At 44.8% G+C, this 7,341-nt stretch overlaps 1 protein-coding gene across 2 annotated transcripts in view; it reads left to right on the top strand.

The window, feature by feature from the left end:
- Positions 1 to 2,412: 2,412 nt before the first annotated feature.
- The window catches only part of dab1a (DAB adaptor protein 1a), a 60,341-nt gene continuing 55,412 nt past the window's right edge, over positions 2,413 to 7,341 (top strand). For both annotated transcript variants that reach the window (XM_026345370.1, XM_026345369.1), the window contains exon 1: positions 2,413 to 2,649. The gene's annotated coding sequence lies outside the window, so the exon portion shown is untranslated. The remainder of the gene's footprint in view (positions 2,650 to 7,341) is intronic.

The following is a 7,341-nucleotide window of genomic DNA, read 5'->3' as shown; positions in this document are numbered from 1 at the left end:
GCTCTGGGCTGCCTGATGTGCAGAGTTTCTTTTGCATTTGACCTTGCTTTAATACTTCTTACTCTGACACTGTTGTATGAGCAGTTTAAAGGTTGTTTTCCAACATGGTACACGGTGTATGGCTTAAGGTTTTACTGAATGTCCAATGATGTACTGGCTGTCGTAGACTGTCCCACTGTGCTCTACTGCCACTACACTAGTTAAGCAGTGCAAGGCTGCGTTCAGGCAATTAGAGAGCTGCCTTTGTTGCCTTTAACGAGTTTGACCCGTTTTGCTGATAATACGCATACATTTCCATCCTTTCTGCCCTTCTGTTTTTCTCTCCCTGCCTCTTGTCTCTGTGTCTCTCTCTTTCTTTTCCATCTTTTTTACTTTATCTCTCTCTCTCTCTGCCCCCTTTATGTGTGTATGTGTGAATTAGAGGAATCCTAATCCTGTGAAACAATGTTTCGTGCGAACAGTGTGAGGGAACCGACTTTCACATCCTCACTGGAGATGTGTCCATCTGGACACTCCCATGGATTACCCCAAAAGAGCAGCATGTTATGTGCCTATAGCAAACAGCATGTGTGTTTTTGTAGGGGATTATGCAGTTATTCAGGTGTGTTTCTATTTGTGTCAGTTTCTGTGTGTGTGTGTGTGTGTGTGTGTGACCTAGGAGTGAGAGCAAAGAAAGCGAGAGCGAGCTGGTGACTTGCCCACATGAGCATCTAGGAGTTATCTGTTCAGCCAAGCCGAGACAGAGACTGGGAGAAAGAGGAGGAAGGTGAGCGAGGGCGGCAGCTTCTGAGGGAGGGAGATCCGTCAAAAAAGGGCAGAGATACAGAAAGCGTGGGAGGGAGATAGACGGGAGGGTAGCCAGGCTCAACTGCAGCTATACTTAGAGCGGTGGGGAGGTGTGGTTGAGAAAGAAAGAAGCATCACCTTTCTACACACCCTCAAATGCTATTTTCTGTCTCGCTTTGCTTTACAAATCTAACAATTTGGTGATTGTAAAGCAGCTGTTATGACTCAAGATGGCAGGGTGAATTAAAAATAAAAACACAAGGGGCAGCTGTGGTTTATTGTTTGGTGTACAGGTTAGATGATGAAACACAAAGGCCCAGCTGATGGTGACAGCTAGCTCACACTGATAATGTCACAAGGTCATTTCCATGAATAAGGCTGCTGCATTTTTTCAATGTCTGTGTCATCACAGCTCATTATAACTAATACTGTATCTTATTTATTGTTATATTGTTACTCATATGCGATGCTCTATATGTATTCATTTCAAAATCAGAAAAAAAGATCATATATTTGGGTATACACCTGCAGTACTCTACTCTTTGCCAACTTTTAACACAAACCTGAGTCTTTGTTTGAAAAACGTGTAGTTGGAAGACTGCTGTGTGTCTTCCAGTCCTTCAAGTTTAGAGTTCAGAGGAGTCATGTCCATACAGGAGGCTCCTAAATCCCTGACAGCAGCACGCCACATCTGGAGCAGAGGATGATGGTGGTGGAGAAAGAAAGAAGAGGAGGTGCGCTGGTAGGAAAGGGAAAAGAGGAGGTGTGGATTAAAGGGGGCAAGCTGTACAAGGTTAAACCTTAAGGAAAGGGAAGGAGCAAAACACTGTGAACTCTCTTTGAAGGCAGCACAGTGACATCAGTGTTTTAGGTTCAAATGTTCTCACTGCACTTTCTACACAAGGCTTCTGAGACATCTTCATCTTTCATCGTTTTCTGTGTGTGTGTTTCTTCATAGTTCCAAAAAACTTCAGCGTGCTCCCACTCTCAGAGAAGGTTAGACGTCATGGTGAGTTTGCCAAGTCAATGACTCACATAGACGTACACGCACGATTTAGACTGCACGACTTAACTGCGGCTGGTTAACAGATCAATAGTCCATTGTGAATGACTGCAGCATGACGGGTTGCGTGCGCGTGGTCGTTATGATGTGTGTTTTTGTCAGGATCACTATGTGCAAACAGAAGATGAGTGAGCGTGTGATGATGGTGGACTTTGGGCTGTACAGTCATTCTTAAACACCCTCCAAACTACATCTAACCCGTTCTGAGCAAACACTGAAGCACAACTGTGATAACATTTCTTCCACTTTACATCCAACCCTAATTCTCCCATCAGCCCCTCCTCTGGTTCTTCCTCCTTTCATCTCTTATAGTTCTGCTAATATACATTTTCTAAATCCTTCACCACCCAGTGCCTTTTCTTCCTCTCTCCCTCCTCACCCCCCCACACACACACTCCTTGAAAGCTGGAAATCAGGACAGTTCAGCAGTGGAGGGGTTAAGATGAACCCGGCATTGTGATTGGCTGCCGGCCTGCGGTCTGAACCAGCCTACAGAAAAGAGGTAACCAGGCAACCTCAGAGAGGGAGAGAGAGGGAGAGGAAAGAAGAGGGGGCAGAGGAGCGAGGAGGAGGGAAAAACGCGCTGAAAGAAGCCTGGCATAGTTTTGTGGGGATTGTGGAAAAAGATGTAACGAAGCTCGCAAGCGCTCTCCCCGGGATGGAAAACTGGATTACTGTCCCTGCTGAAACACACTGTGGATGTCTGAATAAACCAGGGGGAGATACGCGGGAGTGAATGGATTCTAAAGCCTTTTCACAAAATGGGAACTAACTGTGCTCATTTTCGCTGTAGTGCAAAGGTAAGTGCCGGCGCAAACAGCCTGAACGGATCCGGCACAAGTGACACGTTTGGTGCCGGATCCTACGCAAAACGTCCACAAAGTGTGTGAATGGCCCACTTTGCAATAGGTTGTTGAGATAAGAAGTGTGTTTGGAGCCTTAGAGGAGCCTGTGGATTCAGCGTGCTCTGCTTCTATCACCGCAATGAATTATCTATCGCTGCTGGTGCTGGTGCATCGGGATTTTAGTGAGCGCGCATGTGTGTGTGCGTGCGCGCGTGTGTGCGTGTGTGTGTGTGTGACAGAGAGAGATGTTAGGCGGGAGGAATGCCAGGGGTTTTGCTGCATTCGGCATCTGTGTCGCCGGCAAGTGGAGTAGTTTGTCGGGGTGTCCACCTCTCGGAGATCCAGCAGCAGATTGTGCGTAATTGTTGGAAATACATTTGTGAAGCAGCCGCAAGTTTCTCTTTCTTTGTGACCTCTTTGCATCAACCTGCTGTGTGCGTGTGTTTACCTGGTGTTGACTTTACAGCAGCCAAATATTATTATTTAGATTTGTATTTGACTTTCCTTGACTGGCCACGCACAGCAGTGTGTTGTAGTGACCTTGCTGTGCCTACCCCAGTGGTTTTCTAACTGTTATTCTTTTTTTTAAAGTGTGTGACCACACATCTTGGAGAAAGTGGTTCAAATAATGTTCTGCTGTGCCACTTCAGAGGGCTGCCCCACAATGGGAGTGAAGGGAAATGAAGTGGAGCGCGGTACACTGGAGGTTACACGGATGTTGATGAAGTGTTAGTGCACAAATGTAGTCAATGGTGTGTGTGTGTGTGTGTGGGCTAGAGCAGGTTCAGTCCCAGGCTTTAGGGGTTGATGGAGAAATGGAGTGAGCGACAGAGGAAAGCAGGGGTGAATGGGAGACCGGGTCAGTTTGCTTTGGGGGGGGGGAGCAGGCTCAGCTGCAGCTAAAAGCCGCATTAATCAAAAAGCTGTGGTGCTCTGCAGACCCTCTCTCTCTCTCTCTCTCTCTCTCTCTCTCTCCTTTTCTCTCTCGCATAAAACCTGCATCAGCTCCACACTGTGTCCATGTAATATTGACACAGTAGATACAGAATGGGAAGGTTTTCAAATGGGACTCTTTTACAGTCAAGTCACTCGGTGACTTTTAGTTTTGTTTCACACTTGTAAAATCTGCGTCTCACAAAGCCCAGGATCTACTCTGTATGTGAGAACTTCTACTCAGATCTCTCTTTTACTTTGAGAATCCAAAGCTTTAACATCATGATTTCTGACACATTTCCACAAGTTAAACTTTGAAAAAGTACACTTATGACTTAAAAAAACCCTAGTTATGTGACACATACAGTAGCTGAATCAACACTCGCCTCAATGGGACCTTTCCTCATGATGAGTTCTTCTGACCACATTTTACAGTTTACATTTAACTGAAAACGTAAAAAACCTGAATGCAAAGCAATTCATTTTTAATTAATTCTAAATGAATTGCAGTGCCGCTACTTTAACCTGGATTAAGATTTGAATACTTGTTCCTCTACTGCCAAATGAGCCTCTTACTTCTGCCTGTATGGGCCCAGCAGGCGACTCCAGGTCGTCATAGAAACCCACGGAGTATTGTGTGAAAACTCTTAAAGCGAACACTATTGAAGGCTCTCTTTCAATTCTCATCTCCGTCTGCTGCGTCTACAGACTCACTTTTCTTTTCGCCCGTTCTCTGTCTCTCTGCACAGCCCAGCCTGCGTCTTGCAATTTATGGTTTGCCAATGCAGTATAGTAGGTCTAATGTCTGTGCACTGTGTAACGGTGTACAATGGTCCGGAGTGAACGTTGGATAAATTCTTACACGGTAAAGAGCTGTTTCAGCCTCTGTAGTGTTGACATCAAGAAATCATTGGAAGCAGAAGTTTACTGTTCCTGTTCCTGAAGCTTTTCACATCCTTGCCGAAAGAATGCATGTCTGCAAAGCCTCCTTTTCACACAGACTAGTATTTTTCTGCTCAAAAACTCCTAACACCATGTAAATGTCTGTATAAAATGAAAAGCACCACCTGCAAATATCTACATGAAGCTCAAGTCTTAATTCAGAAAACAAATCACTGGCTTGAAAGAGTGTGAAACCCTAAAAAGTGAAGTTAGCAGAAATGACTCTCGTGACATGTTTACATAATCGAGTTTTATTGTAACTTTGTCATTTGCACAGCTGCACGCTCCAGCGTGACATCCCACTTGTTGCTATGGATACAGTTCAACGCTCCAATACATTGACGGCCTATTCATGTCACCTGCTTGGCTCAATGCCGACTGTGTCTCGGTGGCATTTCTTTAAATTAGCTGTGGTGAAAACAGTGAGCAGGCAGCTGCAGTGGTATTAAACTTGTGCCATGAAAATAACTAACGCTCACTCCGTCCGTCATTAGTTTTTCTTCCCCTTTGTCCCTGAAGCCTGATGGGAATGTCTTTTTTTCCTCGCTTTATGTTTAACTTCTCAACAACAATGAACTTCCCATTTCATATTCCCTTTGCTCCCTTGCTTTTGGATGTATTTTGTCCTGCTGTGTCCCCCTGACATTTGACAGCTCTAAGAGTCAGTGTTACATTTTAGGCCAGTTTTCAAAGGTGAACTGCTGAGTAAATGCAATTCGTGTTTGACTTTCTCTTCAGCTGTGTGTGCACACAGATTTCTACAAAGCCATCAGCAGGAAAATCAAGTCCACTATCAATACGCAGACTCATTGTTATTCTCCCTTTAGATGCATTTAGAATTATGTAACAACAGTGCACTTCCTCCTCTTCGGGCCTCTATGTTATGACCCTCACCTCTATCACTAAGTTCTACTGCAGGTGTGTGAGCACAGCACTGGGTCATGATGGAAGGAGGCCTGACTTCTCCTCAATGTCCAAGATACTACAACACCACTTTTATTTACTGTGACCTCCTCATATCCAAAAACAGAACAAAGACACATTTTCAGTTTCAGTTTTTGTAACGTGTTAAATATTGGTATTTTTCAGTATGGGGATCCACCGCAAGCGAGAAGAGAGCGAGAGAAAATTGACTGTCTCTTGGCTGGCTGCCCTTACATTGATCCACATTTTGTTTGTGTGTGTGACATTCTCTGATATAATTGGCACAGAGAATGTCTTTACAGCCCGCTGGGAGTGTGTGTGTGTGTGTGTGTGTCTATGTTCCTGCCAAATCAATATTCAAACACACACACACACACACACACACACAAGTACACGTTTATAAACCTTAAGACACCGGATGTGCACGGAACTGTTATTACCACCAGTCATTGATGCCACTTGAATAGAAACACACACCCACACACCCACAGAGCGAGTGGGAGTAAACGGGCCAGTCCATCCAGAGGTGCAGACTGAGCTGCCAGCTAATCTGCCTCTGCTCTCTGTAATCTGTAATCTTCTTAAAACACTCGCAGTCTGTCCACATCGCTGGGATTAGCTTGTGCAGACACAACAACTGCGCGCGCACACACACACACACACACACACACACACACATTTTCACTGCCCTTATGTTTGACTGCAGGAAGACAGCTGCATGAGTTTTAAAATTAGAACAAGGTTCTAATTAAATATCAATACTGTGTATGGATGCACTTTTAAGTGTGTGGGCATTTAAGTGCCTACAAGAGGTATTAGAATACTTCACGTCCTAGATGGATCACAGTGCTCTCGGATCAGTTTCATCAACCTCACAACCTAATATATTGACATGACTCCACATTACCCACGCCGTGTCCTCTCTATCTTTCCTCAATCAGTGTTTCTGGTTCACCATCCCTGCCGTGTTTCTACAGCACTGCTTTTCTGCATTGCTGTGCCTCTCCTTCTCTCCTCTTCCTCTATCTCTCTCTGCCTTTAGCATAGCTTTAGGGATGCTATTTTGTCAGATGTTGATTATGCAACTGAAGCTCTTGATTTCCTCCTTTATTTCATGCTTACAGTCACATTGTCATTAGTATTTCACATCATTATCACACCCTCTCTTATTTTCTCCCCGCCGTCCTGCTGCACATGTCTGGTCTTCTTGCTCCTTTCCGTTCTCCAGTGAGCACCACTTTAGGGTGAAATCACTAAGGTGTTCACTTTGGTAATGAGTTTTCACAGCAAACAAAAAGCACTTTAGAGCAAGCGTCTGCAGGAAGTGAAGGCACCCCCCCCCCCCCCCCCCCCACACACACACACACACACACACACACAGGCATGCACCACACTGGAGTCACAGCACATTAACACTTCAATTAATTCACCACCTTACATTCTAATTTCCCCAGAAGTCGAGATCCCTGACCACCCTCCACTCTCAAACCACACACACCGGTGTGTTATGTACGGTGGCCTGTGTCGTGCCTCAGCAGACCCCAGCAGTATTACTTGCTCCCTGTGACATTTAGAGAGAAGGCGGCAAACAAAGCATTAGAAATTACATTTTAATTTGTGTCCCCTTCCTTTCATATGGACGTGTACAAAGGAGAGGAGATGCCTGGTTTTGTTTAAAATTCTTTATTCAAGGAATACAATGGATAATGAATGTGTGGACAGCATGGAGCGGGTCCTTACTTTTGCTGTTTTTTTTTTTTTTTTTTTTGCTACACTTCCCAGTGGAATGGCTCCACTGACTTCCACACTCACTGTGAGACTGTAACAAAGTTAGAGAAAGAAATAGAC

This window comes from Anabas testudineus, chromosome 4 (assembly GCF_900324465.2).
Source record: "Anabas testudineus chromosome 4, fAnaTes1.2, whole genome shotgun sequence".
NCBI classification, from domain to species: Eukaryota; Metazoa; Chordata; class Actinopteri; order Anabantiformes; family Anabantidae; genus Anabas; species Anabas testudineus.
Note: the sequence above shows the minus strand (reverse complement) of the source record. Positions and strands in the feature narration are given on the sequence as shown.